The sequence below is a fragment of the Eublepharis macularius genome, chromosome 8 (genome assembly GCF_028583425.1).
Source record: "Eublepharis macularius isolate TG4126 chromosome 8, MPM_Emac_v1.0, whole genome shotgun sequence".
NCBI lineage: Eukaryota > Metazoa > Chordata > Lepidosauria > Squamata > Eublepharidae > Eublepharis > Eublepharis macularius.
In genome coordinates this window covers 68233050-68257666 of record NC_072797.1, presented here as the reverse complement: position 1 = coordinate 68257666, position 24617 = coordinate 68233050, and positions in this window count along the sequence as shown.

Here is a 24617-nt window from a genome sequence, read left to right as displayed (position 1 = left end):
AAAGGCGGAAAATGATTCGAACAACAAAACACTAAAAATCTTGACCACGCATTCTGTTTATTTTTATGCGTTTGCGCGCATTTGCGCAGTTCGATGTGCACAAACGCGTGACTGCGCAAATGGCGCCCGGTTTTTTTTTTAAAAAATTAAGGGAACGTTGTTGCTGGCCAGCCGGCAAAGGAAGGAGGGAAAGGCGAGGGCCTCTCTGCGGCGACGAAGCGTCCAGAAGTGTGCAAACCCGCAATACAGCGTTCACACCGTCCGCTTCTAGAGCGCAACCCAGCGCCATGAACTGCAGGTAAGCCGGGACGGGACATTATGGGTATTTACGAGTGAGGTCGCTGAAAAAGCTAAAGCACTCACTTTATTTGTGCCTGTCTGGAATCGGCCCTGAATTCTTAAAGTTTCCCCAGAGAGGCAGAGGAATGTATCTAAAAAGGGTTTGTAGAGCTAGCAGCAGCCTTTCTGCCTAGAGATTAAGAGGGGAAGAGAAGAGTTATTCGCTACTATGATCAAGTAAATATAAACAACAAAAAGATGAGCAGCAGTTCTACAATCCCCTCCAGTTTTCTCTTCTTACAGTTCTAAACTTTTCACATGCAAGTGTAGTCAAGATTTTTCTTTAAGTGCTCAACAAATCTACCATCCATGCAGAATCACAGTGGAGTGTGATTGCCACCCTGAGCATCTTGGAGGAAGGCTGAGATATACATGTGAGGAATGAATACGCATTATGTTCACCTTCTAGTTTCTTTCCTAAATGGTCTGCATCTGCTGATACTTTTATTTCTCTGTAGCCAAAATAACAGAGGCACTTTCAAGAGCTTGTAATCTTGCAAATATGGTTGAGAAAAAACAAGATAATGGTTGTACATGTCACCTTTGTACCTCCATCAACAGAGCAGCCTTCTCAGTTTCTTTTGTAGTTTCCATAGAATCTGGAAAGACTTCTCATATGTGGAGCAAAAGAATTCTGTTAATGTCTCTTTCAGTTGGACTTCTTATTTACACTTCTCCTGCCCAAGTTGCTGAAGCACTTTAGGAGGAGTAAGTGGACAGAAAGAGGGAAGGTAAGCCGTGTGAAAACGGCCACAGTATAACAGCCCTGAGCCTGTCTGACGGGGAGGGCGGTCTAGAAATGTGATTAAATCAATAAATAAATAAATCTTGCTTTCTCTGACCTATTTTCATTACTAGTGGATTCAGACAAGAAATTCTTCACCTTGGATACATGCCCAAAGCTTGATGTGGGTGTTTCTGATATATATGAAAACCTGTTGTCAGCGTTCCACCCTCTGTCCTAAAATTCTGTCCTACTCTAACTTGGCCAAGAAATAGTATCTAGGATAAAGTCGAACAGATAGAATAGGCAGAATTCTCATGTGGGTCAATTTATGCATTACAAAGTCCACGTAGTATTCATATGAACTGTCAACAGATGCATACTGGGAATTCAGTTCCCAAGCATGCAGGTACAGCAGTAAGTGGGAAGAGGGAGCATAAGCCTTCCACCTTGCACCATTGTCTTGACCAAAAACACCCAACATAATTATTGGTATTTTTACTATTTTTATGTAAACAAGTAGGGGCCCATAAGGAGATGTTGCAGATTGTGTTGGGGGTGGGTGGGGCAGAGCAGTTGCAGGGAGGGGTAATCCCATTTTTCTGCCTTTGCATTTTCCTTCCAAATAGTCCTTCTATGTTCCTCCCCACCCCCTTCCCAAGGATCCTTCCTTTTTTCTCCCCCCTTACCCTACCCCTGCCTCCCTGGCAAGTACTGAGAATGTCCCCCTCCCGGGCAAATACCCTCCCCCTCCCTCCCCCTTAGTTCCCTCCCAGACACCCTTCTCCTGTCTCCCCTCCCTGGCACCCTTACCCTCCCTTCTTAGCAGATACCCTTACATACCTCCATCCCAGGCAAATACCCTTTGCCCCTCCCTCCCTAGCTCATTCCCAAACACCCTTCCCCTTCCCCCTCCCCCATCAAACACTCTTCACCTTTTCTCCTGCCTCCCAAACACCCTCCCCCCTTTTCCTACCCACCAGGCAGCTGGATGTGATGGGACTCCCTGAACCCAGCACTGGCCAGCACTGGCCTCCCTCTGGGCCCTGGAGAGGCTTGCTGCTGCTGTGGCTGGCCCTGGGGTGTCTACCTGCCACTGCACCCAGGTCTGGGAGAGGTGAGGGCTAGCAGGCAGGATGGTTCTCACTTCTCTGGCTGCGGCATGCCACTGTGCATGCCCAACAGTTGGGTAAGTTTTGGTCGATTTAAACCTCACATTTTTGTCGTTGTTGTTGTTCCAGATTTTTCTGCAACCCTGGGGGGGGGGTCCCCAAGGTTGTAGAAGCATCTGGTTTCTAGTCTAGTGGCTCCAATCCATGGATTTAAGAATCTGCAGAGAGGGGGCACTTGACTATTTTCATATATAATATTAGTAATAGTTTGCCACTGAGAACCAGTGTAGTGCAATGGTCACAGTGTCTGAAGAAGACAGGAAATGGTCTCCATTCTATGAATATCTGGAAAACAATAATATCTGGGCGGTATCAAAGTTTCACAAATCTGTTTTTGAATTGCTATAATGTAGTTATTAGAATCTAAGCCTTATCACTGTTACTTTACATTGTATATAGTATTGTTATTTGGTTATTGGTTGTGTTTTAGTTACCAATTGTTACTAGTTAATCTGTGCTATCTTGTAATTTATTGTATGCATTTTATTAATACAATTTTGTTTAAATTTAAAAAAAGAAGAAGAAGAAGAAGACAGGAGACACCTGTTTAAATGCCTGCTCAGCCATGGCACTTGCTGAGTGACCTCAGTTCAATCACTTTTTCTCAACCTAACCAACCGCAGCCCCAATAGCCTAGATTGGCCTGTGCTCAACAGAGCTCAGATGCTAAACAGAGTTGATACTTGGATGGGAGACTGCCAAGGAAGACTGAGTTTGCTATGCAGAGGAAGGCAATGGCAACCCCCCCCCCCCCGTTCATCTCTTGCCCCCAAAATCCCATGAGGTGGAATTTCATGGAGCCACCATAAGTCAGTTGTGACTCGATAACACACTTTACCTTTAACCTACCTCACAGGGTTATGTGAGAATATAAAGAAGAGGGGAGAAATAAGTATGCTGTCCTGAGTTCTTTAGGATAAAAACGCGATAAATTTGGAAAAGGTGTTTATCTTAAATTAAAAAATTGTTAAGTCCTTTTAAAATATTAACTTTTCTGCTGCAAATGTTGAAGAACTATGAGTAAGGCATTAGAAGAACAATTATTTTAAAATATATTCTTCTAATGTCTGTTCTTAAGCAAATTTGATCTCGTTTCTCCTTCTGTAAAATATAGGGGAGTGGAGATAACGTGAGGTTGTGAGAAGAATTCACAGGATACAAGTTATAAATATAGCACACTTACATTACAATGCTACTGACTCTGCTTCTGAATCAGTAAGTTACATTGCAATAGTTTGGAGTCTCTGTGAAGTCTAGACTTGACAAGGATCCCAGACATTCTAGAGCTTTAGAGGCTTTGAGCTAAGTGAAATTACAAGTTTTGAAGGAAAAAAATTCAAAGAGCTGAACAGTTCCTTTCTTCTCAAGGCTTGAAAGCTGTTTTATGTCTCTGACCTTTCAGTGTCCCCTTGATAAAGACATAATGGAAATAACTGTTTCCATTTTAAAATCTTCATTCTAACAAAGCATAAAACCTCCATCCAATTAAGTTCTTTAGCAGCTGCATTCTTTTATGGTTTCCATGGAAAACACCCATGAATCGTTCATGGGGAAGAGAAAACATATTTTTTTCCAAAGATCCCAGATAGACACAGATTCCCCTGATCTGGCATGTTTTTATTAGTTAATATTAATGTGCTGCCAAGTGGAGGATGTCTAATATAATCTGCGTTAACCAACTTTCTTGTATAACAAACAAATGTGGAGGGGTGTGTGGCCTGGGTGGTCTTTGGAGTAGATGGAGATGAGCCAGTCTTAGATGTTCACATTTACAATGACTTCTCCAGGAAATCCTATCTGATCTGTTCTGTCGACACCTGTATACCTTGAAGATTTTCAACAGCAGAGAACTGACTGATCTGGCAGTTCAAAGAGCTGTTTCCTTTCTCCTGAATTCTTAGAACACTCTTCACATGGCTGGACAGCTTGCCAAAAGAGGGCAAATGTCTCTAAGTGAATTGCAAATGAACCTAAACCACATAGAGGTCCCATCCCATCTGAGCCAAGAATGTTCTGTGATGGAGGCAGCTGTTTTCAAATGGCTGCTCCCTGCAGACACAAAGATCATGCCTCATGGAGTCTTCTGAAACATCTCCTATGCGAGTGCAGTGGATGAAAGCCAGGATTTGCTCTTTGCTTTGGAGAAGAGATGTTTGGGGGAAGAAGCAATTGGAACCCATCACCACTACATTGGGAATCCCTGCTAATCCTATAGTGTTTGAATATTTACCAGTGTTCTAAACAGATTGCTGAAAGCTCCATGGAAACTAACTAGCATGAATCTTGCAAAATGATAGCTGTTAATTAGATAAAGGGAGTGTATTTTACATGGAAAAGTTTTAATGGGACGTGTTCTCTTCTACACAAAACTTACACTTAATTATATCCCCTTTCCAGCTTTTGTCTATCAGACAGCTAATGGGAGCTGCCAGATAACCATGTTAGGCTAAATATAATTTGCAACCCCCCAACCTCATGGGATGGATGGGGTAGAACCTCCTTGCCAGCCCAGCCAGGCTCACTCCATTGCAACTCATCAAAGTGCCACCTTCTTGCCACTGGGATGGCCCAACCCAGGTAGTGGGGGGCAAGCTATCAGCCCACCAGGAAAAGTCCCAGTGGCTATAATGACCAATGGCCCACCTGTCCAGTTCAGCACGGAATGGCTCAAATGTCTGCTGAAGAAGGTTTCATCAAGTTTTTGCAAAACTGCACGTGCATGGAACTCTGCCAATTAAAACAGTCTGTAATGTTACTAGAGGGCTTAGTCTAACACTGCCGATATTTTTAGACTGAACATTTATTTGAGAATGATTTATATGAGTTGTGACTGGTTTAACTATCTATTTAAACAATTGCCTCTCAAGTAAAACACCAGTGCAGAGGCGTGGGTGGGGGTACCAGGGCAGGACTCCATTGGGAAGGGCTGTGTGAGAACATGCATATGTGAAAGATCGATTATGCTGTATTGTACAGTTAGGAAGAAATAGTTGAAGTAACCTACTGAACAGCCACAATCTGAAAGGGAGTGTTCAAGCATCCCTAGTCCTGATAGCACCTGCAAGTAGCCAGTATGTTTGGTAGGCAGGAAACCTAAAAGTACATGAATCCAGGTTTCTTCATTCTCTCATCCCTTATTCTTAAAGGCTCATTCTTTCTGAAGGGACAGAAATTACTATTTGGACTCTTTCCACACACCAACAACATAAAAAATCAACAATATCAAAGGACTTACCTTCTTTTAAGTTAAGGCAGGGAAAAAAGAAATAAGGCTCTTAAAGTGCAATCCTAAGAAGAGTTACTCCAGTCTAAGCCCATTGAAATCAATGGGCTTAGACTGGAGTAACTCTTCTTGGGATTGCATTGTTAGTTTCCATCCAATTGGGCTACCACAAATGCAGCACACTCTCTCCCGAAGCACAATATGAGGCATGGCTGTATTATTCATAAGGCTGACTAGGGGCCCTGCGGGGACTAGAGCCTGTCTTTTGCTGAGACTCACCCCCACATAAATTACAATTAATTGATTTTCTCATATAACCTCTATTAATAAGATAATTAACTGCTTTCTTACTGAAGTGAAACAAAGTGTCTCTTATATTAAAATAATTCTCCATAAATTAGTTTGGTGTAGTGGAGCCAGTTTGGTGTAGCAGTTAAGAGTGCGGGACTCTAATCTGGAGAACTGGGTTTGATTCCTCACTCCTCCACTTAAAGCCAACTGGGTGACCTTGGGTCAGTCACAGCTTCTAGGAGCTCTCTCAGTCCCACCCACCTCACAGGGTGTTTGTTGTGAGGATAATAATAACATACTTTGTAAACTGCTCTGAGTGGGTGTTAAGTCGTCCTGAAGGGTGGTATATAAATCGAATGTTGTTGTTAATATAGTTTTAATAAATAATAAAACTTTTATTCACTTCAAAATATTACAGTATTGAACAATTATACCCCAAAAATGTTGTTTCCTGAAGAGTTCTACTCATGTAATAAAAATATTTTTAAAATTGTGAATAGAATTCTTCAGGAGACCCTCAAAATGGATATAGGGCTATGTACTGCGGTCTAGTACCTATTGTATCAGGGTCAGGCTGTCATCTGTAGTGGGGTCTAAGACTGAAGTGCCAGAGGGGGCCTGAAATACCTGAAAACCTATGGGCCAGGTCCTGGGTGAAGACAGCCCTGATAATAGGGTGGGGAAGAGGAAAGAGTGGCAGTTCTTTCCCAGCCTAAAGGGAACAAGTCTCTGCTTCACCTTCATACCTGCAGAACACAGATATCAGGCCATCTCTACAACAGAGTCTAAAAGCCCACAGAAAAGTGTGAGAATCAGACACTATCGCCCTGATCTTTTTAAGTTCACTATAAAACAATGACAGACTCAGAGATATACAGTCTCACCTGGCACCAGAGCTTTCAAACCTCCTCTCAATTCATAAATGTGCCTTTTGGCACAGTACATTCCTATTGCCTTCCTATTCCTTCTAACAAAGATCCGTCAGCCCAAAAGGGCCTTATGTGACTTGATATTAGTTGACAGCTACTTCCAACACTCCACATTCCAAAGAGGCAGTCAAGACTGTCTCTGACACACCTCCTCCACACACCAACGCTTCCCTTCCTTTTCTCATTTTGAAATGTTCCCAGGACATGTAACTCCTCCCTTTTCACCCCTTTCACCAATCAGGGAGTTTAACTCTGAGATCAACTAGAGTCTTCTCCCCTTTCCCAAGCTTTGGAAAAGGGAACCTTTCATATTCTGTTCAAAGTTCCAGCCCAGAAACTAGAGCTAGAATCTTTCCCAAGTATGTGCCTCAGGCTGGTATCACTCTCTTTCTGCAGTGAGCCATTTCAGCTGCAGATATCACATCACGTTCCTTCCCCTCTCTATTCCCTTTTGGACTCCAAAAACTTTGTTCCCCTATGCCCTTTCCCTTATGTATTTATGCTTATGGACAGTGCTTTTTTTCTTAAAAAAATGTTTAGGGGTATTCTCAGTTGGAGTTGGTTTAGTGGGAATTCCAACATTTTAAAATTTTTACTTTCTCCGGTTAGATTCACAAAATGTTCAGGGGTATGTGTACCTCTGCGTCCCCCCAGGAAAAAAAAGCACTGCTTATGGATTATATTACTGTCTGGACATATGGACCAGTTCCACCACCTATGGATTAGACTTTTGATCTACCTCTTCAGGCTTTTGCCTCCCCTTCTTGAATGCTACACATTGCAGAGTGTGGGCATTTGGAATATCATCATCTTAACATGGGCTTTCTGGTATTTGGCACTTCTGCAGTATACCGGGTATTATCATAATGGCTAGCATGCTGATTATTTCCCTCAGTAAAGCTACATCTGATTGTACCATATTCCAGCTCTCAGTGCTTCTTTCGAACTTTTCTAAGAACCAATGATCTCTTGGTTCTTGCCTCTGTGTGTCAGACCTTCAAGTGGAATATAAAATCTGAGTCAGCAGCTCATTTTTTAAAAACGTGAAAGGTAATAGAAGGGAGGGTTTCTTCTAGAGATGGGCACGATCCAAAAAAAATTAACGATCGTTGATCGGCGCCGGCAACGATCCCGAATTAACGATCCACACCAATCACCTCCCGTTCCCAAGCCGTGGATCGTGGATCATGGATGCCAAAGCAGGGCACGCTGGTATTCCCAGCTATGTGGGAAGGTGGGTTGTGGCAGCGGCTGACTCAGTCTCTCTCTCTCTCTCCAAAGGCTAGCAAGTAGCAAGCAAGAGCTCTGTCCCACTCCACTGCTCGCAGAAAGTGAAACCCAGCCTGGGAGCCCATGGCATGGGTCCCATTCAGCAACACAGGAGGTCTGTGTTTGGCCATCAGAACTGCCTATCAGGGTTTGCAGGGATGAGATTGGAGTGTCCATGGCTACAGAACACCCCCTTCCCCCTCCCTCCTCTGGGTGTCTTCTCCCAACTTGTGACTGCTTTGCAGCTCCGTGGTTGGAAGGAAGTCCTACTGATCAAGGAAAGCTGGGCTTCCATTCGGGTTTCCAGGGTGACAGAAGGAGGGCAAACAGAGCTCAGGCATTCCCCTGGCTCCGTTGCCAGGGGAATAGATTGCTGGCACCTGAGTGTCTGGATCCCCAATCCGAGACCGGACGCCCTGATCCAGGCCTCTCCCGATCGCTGGATCATTGGCCGTGGATGATCACGATCCACCGGGTCACGATCACGCGATCGCCATTATCGTGGGGTTTTTTTATCGTAATGCGGATCGTGCCCATCTCTAACTTTCTTCCTTACGTTTACTTCCTCAAAGTGAATGTGGATCCTATTGGTAAGTGGAGCACCCAGGCACGTATCTAGGACATGCCTATCTTTCTAGTTGCTGCTGTTTATGTTGATATATTTTAAATAAGATGATAGACTGTCAAACCATTGTGACCAAAAATTCAGCTTTATCAAGGGGATTTTTTTTTAACCTTCAGCTGCAATTCTTGTATATATAAGGGTGCCCATAGATGAGAGGTGAGATATTCATGATCAGCTATCCTGACATTTAAAACAATGATTTAAAAGCAATCAGAAGGAGGGGAGAGATGAGATCAGGTTCGTCTATCGCAACAAACAAAGAGCCCTTGAGTTGAGGCCTGAGACCTACACTAGTCAGCTTGGAGGGCATGGACCATCCCAGTTTTATTTGTATTTTCTTTATTTGTTTTTGTATCTTGTGTAAGCTGCTTTGGATCTCTCAGGAGAGAAAAGCAGCCTAAAATACATAAATACATAAAACTATTATGTATGGAGGACAGGATTTCACTTTTTCCTCCATATTGTTTTCTGGATAGAAATCTCTCCTTATCCCTCCACACAGAGCTTCTAATGGCCTTGGTAGGGGAAAAGACAATACTAGATGGCTCTATTGTGCACTTTTTTTTCTTATTATGCAATGGATAGAAGTAGCATTATGTTTTCAAGACTGCTCTAGAGTTCTTCATACAGATTTCTAAGTTTTCTTTTGCCAAGTGTTTGAAGAACACTGAAATCTAATATTTATTGATTGGCATGCTACATTTCTACATCACTTTTCCATACTGTTCAAATTCGTTCACAGTAAAATCATACAGGTTAAAGCCATGTTAAAACAGCAACCAAAGTATATTTCCTGACAGAACAATCAAAACCAAATCAGGTAAAAGCCCACCTAAACAATACAGCCATACCTTGCCACCTGATCTAAACAAGAGGAGGCATCTCTTTCTTCAGCTGGCATCCCATTCTTGCCCTGGCAGTCACAGATTTCACCTCTTTTAAGGATGGGAGTGGGAGGTGGCTAACCTTGTTGTAAGGATCTTACATTTAAATGAGAATATGAACATGACTGCTGAAGCAAAAATGCTCCCTGCCATATTGCTGAAATATTTAGAGTTCCATCCTGAGCATTCTTATTGATTGTCTTGCAGCTGTAATGAAGTCCTGTTCTGCCAGAGGCGCCAGCCATTCCTGTAATAAATCCAGTCAATATCTACAGCAGTTTTCAGAGGAAATGTAGAATGTCCATGGAGGCTATTTTTTAGCATAAAAGGTAGTGAAGAGACATACATTCCCACAATGAAAGATCCTTGGGTTGTGAAGCCTGAACATCCAACTCTTTTTATGCTTCAAATATAGCTTTAAATATTTGTAGGTCCCCGAGCTTCTTTTTCATATATTAGCTTTGTCAACTTTCTTGCAAAGGCAATAATTTTCCATTTAACTCCTCTACAAAAGATGACTTTCCTGCCTTTCTTGCATTATTATTCTCTTAAAATAGTTTTTCTGGGATGGGAACGTCTGTGCAGTGAGAAACAGTAAGATACTAAGTGCTCCCCAAAGGTTAGTGCAATTGTCTAGAACTTCCTCCTAAAAAGTTTATGCCTCTTTGCTGAGTCAAATACTGTAACAACAAGAAACATGCTGGTAAACAAGGCTGCTTTCAAGAAATCTGGTGTATGAGTCAGCAACATTCTTATAGTGCTCTGTTTATTATGGATCCTTTCCCTGATTCTTGCCAGTTTCCCACAGTACCTTGAAAAACTGCATATAAACTCATTCCAAATTCTATAATGATCTGAAAAGAAATGGGTTAAAAGATAATAATAAGGAAGCTAGAGGGACATGTGACATAACTCTCTAATACATTTAGGACAGTCAATAACTATCATGACTGTACTTCCACTCTACCCAACCAAGTAAGAGTTCCTAGGATTGAGCTCTTGGTTTCCAGCAACCAGACAGAACATTCTCTGTGCTCTGAAGTGATTTTGAAGCAAGGCCACTATAGGCAACAGTGACTTAATGAGTTTCTGCCCTTCAAAACAGGAAGAAGCCAAGTCTCCTTGAGGTTTAGAGTCCCTGCCCCCATCCCTAGAAATGCGGGGGGGGGGCCTCCATTGTCATGCTTAAAAGTGCTAAGGGCAGGTGGACCCTCTGGGGTACACTTGCAGACCATTGGGGGTCTCTGGGCCCCAAACGAGGAACATTGATTTTGGCTTTTTCTAGTGCAATCCTAAACAGAGTTGCAGTCTTCTAGGCCCATTGATTTTGGTGGTTGTAAACTCTATTAAAGATTGCAGTTCACTGTCCTCAGTGCTGCTGTTTTTGGTGGGATGCTGGGAGATACATGATCAGAACTTCCCAGTATTGAAAAAAAAATCAAATAGAGCAGAAGAGTAGCACGGAGTGGGGGAGATAGTGTAGAATTCTTCTATCCTGCAAAGCTTTACTAATTGCATGATCCCCACCCTTACCAGTTATTACTAGTCCTGGACAGGAAATAAGACAGACAATAACAGAATGCCTTTTTCCTGTTTGGGATGAAATCCTTTCATTCTTCATATCACAGGCCGGATCCAAATTGAAACCTCACACATCTGCTACTTGTGAGTTGGGCCTTAATGCTTCCTCCACACATGACAGGAATGTACTATATTAGCTTAACATTTGAACTCAAATGTTTCTCTTTGATTCTGCTTAAATGCAAACTTCTTTTAAAAGTTGCAGGAGCAGCTCCATCATTTAAATCAGTACTGAAATTGTATTTGTCATAATATTGAGGTGCTTTTTCTAGCTACATGGAATTTGGCATGTGGGCCCTATCTGATATGTGGCATAATATGGCCAACTGACCCATATACCACTTATTAATCTGGCTCTGAGGAGATCATCACTGATAGCAGAAAGGACAATTTTGATGAGGAGGTGAGGGGGGAGAAGGGTCGAGAGAAGGAGGGGGGGGAACTGTCAGTGAGAGAAAGCAGCATGTTCTAGGAGTAATAATGATATATTTGAATGCAATAGGACAGGACAGGAGCCAGAGAAGAGAGAGACTTCAGTTATATAATGGAGAGGATGATGACAAAGATGACAACCAGAAATGAGGAGGAGGATCAAGAAGGCTTGTGGAGAGGTATGGACAAGGGCAAAAGGATAGTCAGCTCATCAAGTGGGATGGGGGGGGGAGGTGGAAAGGATTTAAGGGTGTTCAGAAGCCAGAGTGCTGTAAGAAAGATGGAGAAGAAAGGTAAAGGGATCAGAATGGGCAGTTGTGATTTTTATAATTTGAAGAAGTCAACATGTTAATCAGAAAGTAAAGAGGAGGGAAGTGGTTCAGGTTTAGCAGAGCATCAAAGCTGGAGAAACGTTGCTGAGGGATTCTAGAGCTGGTATGGAGCAGGGAGGTGTTATAGTGTTGCTTAGCCATGGAGGCAGCCAATGAAGAATTTATGGTTACTACCAAGAAAATAAAATAACAAAATAGTTTAAAACATTTTTCATTTAGCTAAAACACAGCAAGGAGTAATTCATTGAAACGGGATGGTAATTTAAGTAAAAATACCTTTTATTTGGTGTGTTTATTTCTGTTTATGTGTGGGGGATGCATGAGAGAGAGAGAGAGAGAGAAATATGGCCAGTCATTCTGATTATATAAAGATCTAACATGCTTATAAATAAATGGTGTTAATCATGCCACTGTTTCTAATAAATCAAGCTTTATCATTGATTTCACACAGGAACAATGCTGAATGAAATTATTGCTCATCAGGAAATGTATGAAATCATTCAGAATCATTTATATCACACATGACACACTCCAAACTATAAGGATTGAGGTGCGTAGGCTAAGACCATAAGCAGACTAATTATCATTTTTATGCTCTTTCCTTTAAGCTTCAAAGCACTTTGCAGTTTTTATTGCATTCAACCTCATAACAACCCAACATCAAAGGTGGTTATTATTGCTCTTCTATTATTCCTACTCATGTCACAGTCCTGCTTACAGTGAAAGGTGTTTTGTTCCTCCCTTGTGTTCTGTATGTGGGTAGGCAGTGAACTGATGTCAGGAGGATGTGGCCACATCAGCATGTGTGGATTGGCTGCTTTGATCTCCGCCCACCACAGGGACATTGTCAGCATGCTGCTCCATGTTTGGTGGGTCACAGCAGGTTTGCTATGGTCTCTGGTGCAGTTGCTATGCACTTTGCACCTTGGAATAATACCTTTTGTTTTCTTTTTATTTGCTTTCCTCTGCTTTACTGAGCAAGCATATGATACCAACTAGCAACATGATAACTATGTAAGTGATGCTTTGGTGTCAGGGTCCTAGGCTGGATTGCCAACATTTTGATAAGCCAAGAAGATGACTTCAATAAATCAGGCAGCTTATTGCATGCATTTACTACAGGAACTTATAAAAACAGCAGATGGGAGGCACCATCTTAAAAGAAGTATTCCTTCAAATGTGAAATAACAGAGAAAATACTCCTTCTGGAGGCCAAACCACTGGGATGAGACACCAAGAATACTCACTCCCTGCCCTTAAATAGCAGGTTCTTAAGGCCCTGATTCAGATGAACATTTTGGCACAGTAGGAGGTATAAAGTCCCCTCCTAATGCCATTTTTCAACCTGAAATAGTGCCACAAATCTATTTGCCCCACTGGAGAAACATATAGATACTGATAAGTTGTTCCCTGCTACAACATGTGTGCATCATCAAAGAACAAATTGTACTTTCTACTTCAGATCTACTATTTCTTTCTACTATTTTTTCTTCTTATATGCAAACAGAGCAGATTTGAGTAATTAATTGATTAAATGACTGAAGTCTATACAATGAATTAAGGATTTTTTTTAAAAAAAAATGGGTAAAAGCCTTAATTAAAACAAATGAAATATGTATTAGAGTTGGTCCAATGAATATTTGGATTTGAATGAAAGATGAAGGAACAATATTTCAGCAGATGCTCACCTTTCTTCCTTGGCAAAGAAAGCATATTTTCATTTAAATTTAAATGAAACTAATTTTGTAACATGATCCTAAATGGATTTAGAAGTGGGTTGCGTGGATTTCAATGGAACCCACTTCCAGCAAAATGCATCTGGCAAATTAATTCAGCTATGTTTGTGTAAACATAACCCATGTTATGTTTTCATTATGGTATTATTGAATGTGTTGTTAAATTAAAATCCAGTTTTAAAAAAGTAAAAAGTAAAGTAAAAATCCAGTTTAAAAAACTGGCATCCTTGAGTATTGCTATACAAAGGGTTATTATTATAAATATAAATAAATTTACTCCAGCTTGATTCTTATGGCCAAACTACAAGAGCTGTTTTTACATATTCACATTAGTACTATAATAAAAGACCTTTGCCCATGAATGACATGTGCAGAAAACATAACAGTATACTTTTCTGAGGTCTGACTTCCCCTCTAACTTAACAAAACAAAAGAGCTAAAAGTCACAAAAGAGACTATTTGTTTGGAAAACTATAGTAACAGGAAAGCAGCAGTATGGAAACTAACACTCGTATATGGAAACAAAATACAAAACATCTGCAGAAGAGCAGAAAAAAGAGAAAGTCGGGTGTGAAAACTGTTGCAAATTCATGGCCTGTCCCTTCTTCTTAAAGGGCCTCTGCCACATTTGTTTATGGTTTAAAGTAACACATCTTTCCTCGAGAGATATGTCCATGAAAGGAAGGCGTGCACACAGGCTTTTTTTGCTCAACTGAGCAAATCCCAATTTCCTGGCATGCAGAAAATTCCTGGAATGTTTTTGGCAACTGAAGTGTACAACTAAAGCACTTATCAACTTTATGGAGAATCCACACAAAGCCAAAGGCAAGTGCTCACTGCTTAGTTATGAGCCTCTTAGTAACTTACGTAATTATTGATCTCCTTCCTCTGTTAAAACAGTTGACTTGTAAAGATAATAACTAAGGCTTTACAGTAATTGTTGTTGCAGTACAGATGTACAATATCAGAAAGCACTGTAAAGACCTAAGGACCATTCTTCAGGCCAAACTGCACGTTATGAGGGGAAGATGGGGTTCCCAACCCTGTATTTTCCTCATAACACTATTGCAGGAGCTGGAGGTATGTGTAAGAGAGTCAGAGAGTGTCTGGGATGCATAATAATCAGTACCCCTTTCTGAGTCTCCCTCACTCAGCACTTCAAATCCCCCCCCCCCTCAGCTAGGTCTAAACCCTGAAAAAGTAAGGTTGCCGACCTTCAGGTGAGATCTAGAGTTCTTCTGGAGTTACAAATGATCTCCAAACTACAGAGAAAAGTTCTCCTGGAGAAAGTGGCTACTTTGGAGGGTGGATTCTATGGTATACTATAGATTTTCAAAGAGATCCTCTCCCAAATTCCCCCTCCACAGATACTGCCCCCAAATGTCCAGGAATTTCCCAGACCAGAGATGACAAACCTACTCAGAAGTGAGTCTGGGGGTGGGTGGGATGATTTTCCAAGGAGGCATTTTTCCAGGAGTACTTTGGTGGGTGTCGGAGGTGTTAAGCACCTGCTGATCCACATCAACAGATATGTCGAGATGCTGAATTCCCATTATCCTACCAAATGTGTGACAAGACTATACACGTGGCCACATCATGGTTGATTCTTCTTTTCACCAAACTAACCAACATGGAAATGACTACCAAGGATTATTGTTAATTTTAAGTTAAGTTGAGATGCTATTGCCAGTTGTTGCCATTGCCTTAAGACTCCGTTTCGTTGGTCTGTTTTTCTACTAGCCTCCATTTTGGTTCTGTGACCAGCTCATATCTGCTACTCATATGGGACCCATGAATTGCACTTTTAAGCCATATACAGAAAAAAGGAAGTATCTGAGCAGGAGTGGAGACACCCATCCTGATTTCATTATACCCTCAATGGCAAAGAAATATATTGGGGTTTTCCATGTGTTATTGTTGTGATTTGGCTTCCAAACTGTTTTTCTCCCAAGCTTTCTACATTATTGTCTGCCAGTCCTTGGTCCTTCGTGCTTTCTTCTTCTTTTTGTGGGTTTTTAGGACCTCCTCATTTGCACTGACGTTTCTTGATATGCAGATATGTGGTATGTTTATTGGTCATAGGTAATCTATCATGCAATTTTGAAGTTTCTGCCCATTTTCTGCCTACTTCTCCCTCCCCCATCCTGTCTCATTGCACTTTTTCTTCTCCTGGTGAAGTCTATTTTATCTGTCAACAATTTTCGCCAGTATGGCCTCCTCCTTTGTCTATATGTTTGCCTGTCCCCTGTTCTAGAACCATATCCTGCTCCATCATACTAATTTAAAAAAACCCTCTTCCACCTAACAGCAAGATATCTGTGTAAGAAGGTGGGAAAATTTGTTCTCCATTTAGACATTATTAATGAGAGAGTGGTACCATTTTCTACTTCAGAGGACATTTTGTCCTTTGCATTTTTTTCTGCAGCAAGCTGCTCTAATGCTTCTTTTAGTTCACAATTGTTGCTCAGTGCCTGCCACTGTTGGTAAGTGTTGCTCATTAATGGGAGTTCACTTATTTAAAAATTACACCTTTTAAGAAAATGTAAGCTTTTAATTTTTTCTTTCCATTAAGCCACACAGGAGAATTGTCTGGCCAGTGCTAACACCGTGCTTTTGGAGAGTGACTTGGATGAAATGAGGATTCCTAAGGGCTGCTAATCAGGTGGATTCCCACTTCTTCTTTTTCCAGAATTTTAAATTGTAAATTTGTGTTGTGCTTCTCCTTCACAAAGCCCACTAATATAATTGGGATTGTTGGATTCTCCAGTGTTATATTAAAGCAGTATGGTAGCTCTGGCGTTACTGGGTCACTGCCTTTGAAATCTGGTAACTGTGCCCTGAGGACTGCTGTTCTATAGCTTGTCCTTTGTCAAAAAACAAATGTTGTGCTACATGACTTATGTTTTATGAAATCTGCATATGGTATGCAGATTGCAGATGGTGCTATACCCCAGCTTCTCTCACCTCAAAATTGCCTGTTAAAAGACTTCAGATGTGATTCTTTTTTATCTTCTCTCATATGAATTTACAAGTAATATAAGAATGTTACTTGAGATTAATTTTTACATTCCATTCAGGCAATGGTGCTGCCTCCGGGACCAGGGCACATTACTGGATGACCATTAACATCTACTCCACCATGGGAAAATCAAGGTAGTTCATAGAATCATAGGGTTGGAAGGGACCTCCAGGATCATTTAGTCCACCCCCCTGCACAGTGCAGGAAATTCACAAGTACCTCCCCCCCACACCCCCAGCGACCCTTGCTCCATGCCCAGAAAATGGCAAACCACCTCCAGTTGGTATGAGCAGCGTTATCCAAGGGTGGCCAAGTGGCTAATGTCTGTTGCCTCCCATTGGTAACCTTTACACTAGCAAACTACAACCATGTACAACTTCCAGTTATATTCTTTTAAATTCTTCCATGGTATGTTTCTACACCCTGAGCCATGTTTTCAGCTTAACAGCATCCATGCAATGTGACTTTTCCAGAGGCAAGTCTTTTGAAGTCACACCCATTGCTTAAATAAATAATGACAAGCCTGTAAGATCAGTTTTCATACCTATATTGATGCTAGGAGCAAGGAACAGTGCTCTGGAAGTAATGGTTGTTTTCCCCTACCCTTCTTCCTGGAACCGGTGAGGAGCCCAGTGTGGCTGAGCTGTTACCTGCTACATGTCTGGCCAATGCATGAACCACAAAGAGGTGTGTTGCAGAGCTGTACAGTATGGCTGAGCAAATGCTGACACAGTCAACTACTGAGCATGATACGGAAATGGATGGGAGAAGGCGGGAAGTAGAAGAGGCCAATTGTCACCATGTAGAGATGTTGGAGCCTTTGTATAATGACCAACACAGCTACCTACCAAGAAATGAAATGGTAACTACAGAAGAGCACATGTTAGGGAAGCCCTGAGGAAGCTCAGTTGTCAGTGTGATTCAGCAAAAGGTCAACCAACAGCAAAGGAGAGACCAGAACAGCATGTTTGTGCACAAACCCCTATTAACAGTCAAGCAGAGAGAAAGCGCGATTCATTCAAGCACAGAGCTTTTAAACTATTATTCAAAGTATTTTGGCACAGCCAAGGTGTGCTTGGCACAAAGCCTTGTCCCTGGCACATTCCTACCTTGCTGAAGAAATCCCAGTGACATGAGGCTGTAAGGAAGCTTTCTCCAATTATTCCACATAGGGATTTTTCCCTGCATGGAAAGCAGGAATCCGGTGATTTAGAGAAAAACATCCACAGAACAGCATGCTGATCCCAAAAAGAACTTGTGGCATTTCAAGGTCTTTCTCCTCAGTTTTCTTTCCAAATCTGCCCTACAGCTCAGTCACTTAGTCCCTAAAATGTTGCTGTTGAAGAGAAGAACTGGACACATTTCTCTTGCTGGGTGTTAAAACTTAAATCCGCAGTGAGGGACAGTGAAGGGGAGATTTCTTTTCTGTGCTTTTTTATGTGTGAAACCAGATCCATTGTGAGAGGTGGGCTGATTCACATAGAACATAAATCTAACATACATCTGTTCAGACCAGTTGCAATAACAGTGGTAAGAAAATTTTAAAAGTTGGGAAGTGATAGAGGAGCTAATGGCAGGTGTGCTCAATGAAGGCAACAATGGCTGCTGTGCTGCACCGTCTTGGGAGAGTGCTTCTTCCTCTGTCACCACATATTCTCATATGTGGTTGCCTTACTACTGTACTGTCAGGTGGCCATAGAAGAGAAGCATCCCTTGTTTTATCTGTTTCTCCTTCCCTCCTCTTTCCCTACAGCCGTTTCTTCTTGCTGAGTCCAACCAAGTCTGGTGTGGTAGCAGAGCCTGAGCTGCTCTTTGAAATGGGAGGCAGGAAAAGAATGAGGAACAGGAGCACTGAGGGGACTAAAAATTGGCAACTGAATATCATTATATCGATATACTGTTAATGTTGTGATAAGAGTTGGGAAATAAAAAAAAACTCATTTAGGAAATGGAAGGAGGACCTTATAACCAAGGATGAATATAAACAAATAACCAGTGCTTGTAGTGAGAGTGGAAGAAAAGCTGAAGCTCAATATTAGCTTAGGCTAGCAAGAGATGCTAAAAACAACAGAAAAGTGTTCTTTGCTTATATTCATAGTAAGAAAAAGAGCAAGGGCATGATAGGCCCATTCCAGGGACAGGTAAGTGAAATTGTAGCAGGTGATGAGGAGAGGGCAGAACTGCTCAATTCCTACTTTTCCTCAGTCTACTCCTGTGAGGGAAATGGTGCTCAACATGGCAAAAACAGAACACATGAAGGGGGAAGGGGATTACAGCCTAGGACTGACATAGAGGAAGTACATAAACACCTAATGTCTTTAAAGGAAAGTAAGTCCTCAGGGCCAAATGAATTGCATCCAAGGGTACTAAAAGACCTTGCAGATGTAATTTCTGAGCCTCTGTCCATTATTTTCGAGAATTCTTGCAGAACAGACAGAGGTGCCAGAAGATTGGAGGCAGGCAAATGTTGTTCCCATCTTCGAGAAAGGGAAAAAGGAGGATCCAGGTAACTACCAACCCGTGAGCTTGATGTCTATACCTGGAAAAGTTTTAGAACAAATAATCAAACAATGGATGGCTGTGATTACTAAGAGCCAGCATGGGTTTCTCAAGAATAAGTCATGTCAGACTAATCTTATCTCTTTTTTTGAGAATGTTACTACCTTGCTAGATCAAGGGAATGCTGTAGATGTAGTTTATCTCAATTTCAATAAGGCTTTTGATAAGGTTCCACATAATATCTTTGTTGACAAGTTGATAAAATGTGGTTTGGATCCTATTACTGTTAGGTGGATCTGTAACTGGTTGACAGATCTCACCCAAAGAGTGCTTGTAGAGGGGTAACAAATATGGTAGAAGACAGAGTCAGGATACAGGATGGTCTCGACAGGCTGGAAAACTGGGCTACAACACATAAAATGAATTTCAACAGAGATAAATGTAAGTTCTGCATTTAGGTAGGAAAAATCAAATGCATAATTATAGGATGTGGGAGATTTGTCTTGGCACTAGTATGTGTGAAAAAGATTTAGGGTTCTTAGTATACCATACACTGAACATGAGTCAGCAGTGTGATATGGTAGCTAAAAAGGCAAATGCGATTTTGGGCTGTATCAAGGGAAGTATAGTGTCCAGGTCATGCAGAGTGATGGTATTGCTCTACTCTGCTCTGGTTAGACCTCACCTAGAGTATTGTGTTTAGTTTTGGGTACCACAATTTAAGAAGGATATAAACAAGCTGGAATGTGTTCAGAGGAGGGCAACAAAGATGGTGAGGGGTCTGGAGACCAAGTCCTATGAGGAAAGATTGAAGGAGCTCACTATGTTTAGCCTGGAGAGGAAATGACTAAGAGGTGATATGATAACCGTCTAGTACCTGAAGGACTCATATAGAGGATGATGTGGAGTTGTTTTCCGTTCCCCTAGAAGGTTGGACCAGAATAAGTGGGTTGAAATTAAATCAAAAGAGTTTTTAGCTAAACATTAGAAAGAACTTTCTGACATTTAGAGTGGTCCCTCAGTGGAACAGGCTTCCTCAGGAGGTGGATAGGGATCCTGATGGTGTTTTGCCATCTTCTGAACATGGAGCAGGGGTTACTGGGGGTGTGGGGGGAGGTAATTGTGAATTTCCTGCACTGTGCAGGGGGTTGGACTAGATGACTCTGGAAGTCCCTTCCAACCCTATGATGCAATGATTCTAAGGGGATGCAGGATGTCATCAGTAACCTCCCAAGAGGCTCCTGGTCTCAGAGGAAACAAGCTCATATGAGAACCAAGCCATAAAATCCTCTTGGATGTGGAGAGAGGATTCTCTTACATTTGTGGAGGCATGTGGGAAGAAGAGCAATAACCATTTGTCCACCTGCCAAGAAGAGGCAAGATAGATCACTTTTAATATCCTGAGCTGGGGCCAAGGACTTGCAACATGTTATGACTGTGTAAAGGCAGAATGGTGGGAACTGATTAGGACTCAGCTCCCATTTCAGGTCAATCAGAACCCCTCCCAGTCAGACCCCTCACAGATTCAGCTGTGCAGGCTGTGCAAATCAAGAACTAGAGAACAGAGAGAAACTGAGTGACCTGCCAACATCTTTTCCACACTGTGACACTGAGAGATCTCTGTCTTTTGGTGCTACACCTCTGAAGATGCCAGCCACAGCTGCTGGCAAAACGTCAGGAACTACAATGCCAAGACCACGGCAATACAGCCCGGAAAACCCACAACAACCAAACTGAGTGACCTCTGCATCAACCATCCTCTTTTTCTAAGTTTCCTCTCGAATGTTGAGTTAAAACCAGTGACTTGTGGAACTTAGCTAGTTTCATGTTTTGATTCCTTTCTTCTGCTATCCTTGTGGCTATTGTTCTAATATCTAATCCTGTGCTTTTGTCCTGCTAGTTAGTAGAGATGTATGTTAATTGAATAAAAATCTTTTTTTCCTTTTTAAGAGTTAAACTATACGAGATGTCCAACACTGCTCTGGGAGGGGCGGTCTTACGAAGATAACTGCTCTATGAGATTCTCCACTGGGGAATCTTTCTCTTTGAAAAAGCCACTTGATTCAGGTTTTCCTCCAGGAGCTGGGGGGTGGGGCATGACGGGAGGCAGGAAAAAGGCTGAGGCATTTTACAAGAGAGAGAAAAACCCTTCCATTGTGATTCTCACTTCATTGTGATTGTCTGTCTAGCCACTCCTTCTCTCCTCCTTTCCATCTCCCATCCCATCCCCTTTCCTCTTTTTTTAAAAAAAATGTTAAGTCCATTGCAAGATCGATGAACTGTTGGGTAGAAGGCATAAAGGGGAAGTTCCTTTTTTATTCTTTTTGCAGAGAACCCTTGCAACTGAAATTGACTGACATTTATCAATTTCACCTCCCAGCTAAGTAGAGGAGGCTGGTCAATTTCACTCTTTACCTAGGAGGTGAAATTGACAAAGATTGGTCAATTTCACTTGCACAGGGTTCTCTGCAAAAAGGGGAAAAAGGCAACTTCCTCTTGATGCTTTCAAACCAGCGATTCAAACAAGCGGCTGTTCTTTGTAAGACTATACTTCCCAAGGAAACTTGCAGTATCCGACATGGGCCTGGACGTATTGTGTAGTTTCCCTCTCAGACTTTGACTAGAGTTCTTATCCAAGTGCCTGTTATCCATGCATAGACCAATCACCTGACTGGGCTAGAAGGTTAGCAAGCACAGGAGAAGGGAGTGATTAACCTCATACATATGCACCTAGGCAGCCACCTTTCTGTGACTCAAATCATTGAGAGCCAGACATGGCAGAAACCTACCAGAACAATAGAAAGGAGGCGGCTAGGGTTTCCCTACAAGAGTATTCAAGCCTTCTCATGATGCCCATTGCCCCTCAGGCACTCGCAGATAAGGATAGCAGGCAGGGGATGGTGAATATAGACAGTCATAAAATACGTGAAACAGAAAGATACTCATTGGTTTGGGAGTCCATGTAGCTCTTTGACATGCCACCTGTAGCTCTTTTGGGCACTGTTCTCCAATGTGGCACTTGCCTCATGTTTTAGGAAAGTAGGCCAGGGTCCAGTGGTTCCCACCTAGAAACAGCTATCACCAGAAGAACAGCTAAGCAGTGGGCTTCCCTGAGGTATAGACCTCATGCCAGGGATGGAAGTAAATGTGACTTTTTTGGTTAGTGGTAATTGCAAATGTGGCTATCCAGAAACTGTGGAGTGAGTGCCACTGGTGTAACAGGTTCTCTCAATTCTCAACTTTTGAAATTTTCTAAAAGTAAATTTCTAGTACCCTCAGTTATCAAGATATAAGATAAAATCCTTTTTAAAAAATGAAAGCTGAGGATTCTTTAGAATGTCACTTCATACCTGCTGTTTCTGCTTGTACAATACATTACTTTTATGACACTTGCAAGTTTTCAAGCCATTTTCCCTTACAATACTTTCCACTTATTATTACCAGTATCCACACATTGCACTTTCAGAGGTGAGGGAGAAAGAAAATGATAGTTCATGGCATAACGTGATTGTGTCTGAAGGCTCCACCATCCCTGTCCCATTTGGTATAACTTGTAAACAAAAGCGTAACAGATGTGCATAGTTTTATACATGTAATCAGGATCCCTCCAAAATGCAGGATCCCAATTGTATACAAAGATTACATGCATCCATTTATATGCTCATGTTCACAAGTTGCACTGAATGTGCAGAGAGGTGGATGTGAGCTAGTGCATATAATCACACTCTCCCCCATGGGTGTTCAGTCTCCTGGACCATCTCTTGTAAACATAAACTTTCCCAATTTTGCCAGTAAGTCCTCAGCAAAGGTTAGAATGTATAACATCGGGAATCCATAACTGGTTACATTATTTAGTTGTAGTTTTAACTTTAAAATAGGCCGAGGGTGGGCTAATTTTTATCAGTGCCGTAGTGCTCGGAAAGGTTGCACTTAATGCTTTATTGTCAGTATGCAGTTTCTTCTTACTAAATTTCCCATTGAGCAGTTAACTTACCACCCCTTGGGAGAAAAAAATGTAGGTACAGATGCTTCCAAGTGTAGCTTATCTTCCCACCAGTTGCCATGTGTTTTGTTAATTATAAAGGTTAAAATGGGAGGTCTACTAGATAGTTCATGTTGTTTAATACGTCAGACTTAGAATTCCTTCAACTCTGTATTAGATTCCTGCTAATTTTAAAGCTTTGCAAATTTGCATTTATATACCCAATTACATTTTTATTGAAAGGTCTTTGAAATTGACTGTACTGACTCACACTGTGTAATCTGCCTTGATTCTCAGTGAGGAAGGTGGACTATAAATAATGTAAATAAAATAAAAATAAAATAAGGTGTGAGAGCAACAATGACCACAATATGCATGATTCTCATGTTTGCTCTTCAAAGGGGAAGTTTATGGTCCCTGTTTGCTCCAAAGAGTCAACTTTAGTCTTCTTTGGTCACTCTGGTGTGCATCCTGTGCCCCACTTCACTGTGTGGAGTTACTTGTCTTTTCAGAGGCTGGTCGATAGAGATCTCTGCTCTTGGGGTGAGCCCATTCATCCCAGGGTTGGTTATCTTTACTAAACAGGGTTGTTTAAAAAACCTGTAAAGCCTGTTTGACCAGAGACAAAAGAAATATGCGTGTACGCCGTCAGATGCGAAGTTCGTCTCAGTCTACATGAGAACCGTTTAAAAACGATCCAACGGAGGTAAGTCCCGTGGATCTGTCACCGCCAAAGGGCCTTTCAACTGCTAGTCTTACAGCATTTTAAAGATTGTTTCAGTCGTGTTGGTCCGCAGTAGAACATCAGGATTTGAGTCCAGTGGCACCTGAGACCAATAAGGTCTTCAGGGTGTAAGCATTTGAGAGTCAGAGCTCTGAAGAAGGGTGCTCTGACTGTCCAAAGCTTACACCCTGAAATTTTGTTTAAAGGCTGTCTCTGCTGTGGACAGGGGTTTGCCCCCCCCCCCGCCGCGCCTTATACTCTGTCGGCATTTCTGCCTGTCTGGCTGTGCCTCTTTGAACTCCGTGCGCCTGGCGAGACTTATTTGAGTTGCGTGTGCGTGTTGTGTCTCGTCGGCCTGAGCGTGTATGTATACGTGTGTGCAGGCCGGCCGGCCGCCTCCCGGGGCTCTTCGTCTGGCTCTCTGAAGGAGTTGCTGTTGCGTGCGCCTCCGCCCGCCTGTCCCTCTGCCCCGGCCTCCGCGTTTGTGTGTCAGCGCCGGGTGTCTTCTCTTTCCCCGCCCCCCCCAACCCTCGCGCACCATTTTCTCTCCTCTCCAAGACGGGCAGCGAACAGGCGAAGCGGCCGCCAGTCTCCCGCCCCGTCTCCTCAGATGCCCTTTGCCGCTGCCGCAGGTTTATTATTACAGTATGTGACTGCTCTCTGCCCCCCTCCTCCTCCCCACCCCCTCCGTCCAGGGCTGGCACCGCGCCGCGGCTGTGCAGATCCTTGGCTGTGCTTCACGCCTGGCATCCCTCCCGCCAGCCTCTGCTCTTTATTATTTGTCTGGAAAGCAGCGACGGGTAAGGGCGGAGGGGAGCGGGGGGAGGAAGGCGGCTGATCGATGGCTGAGTTCACC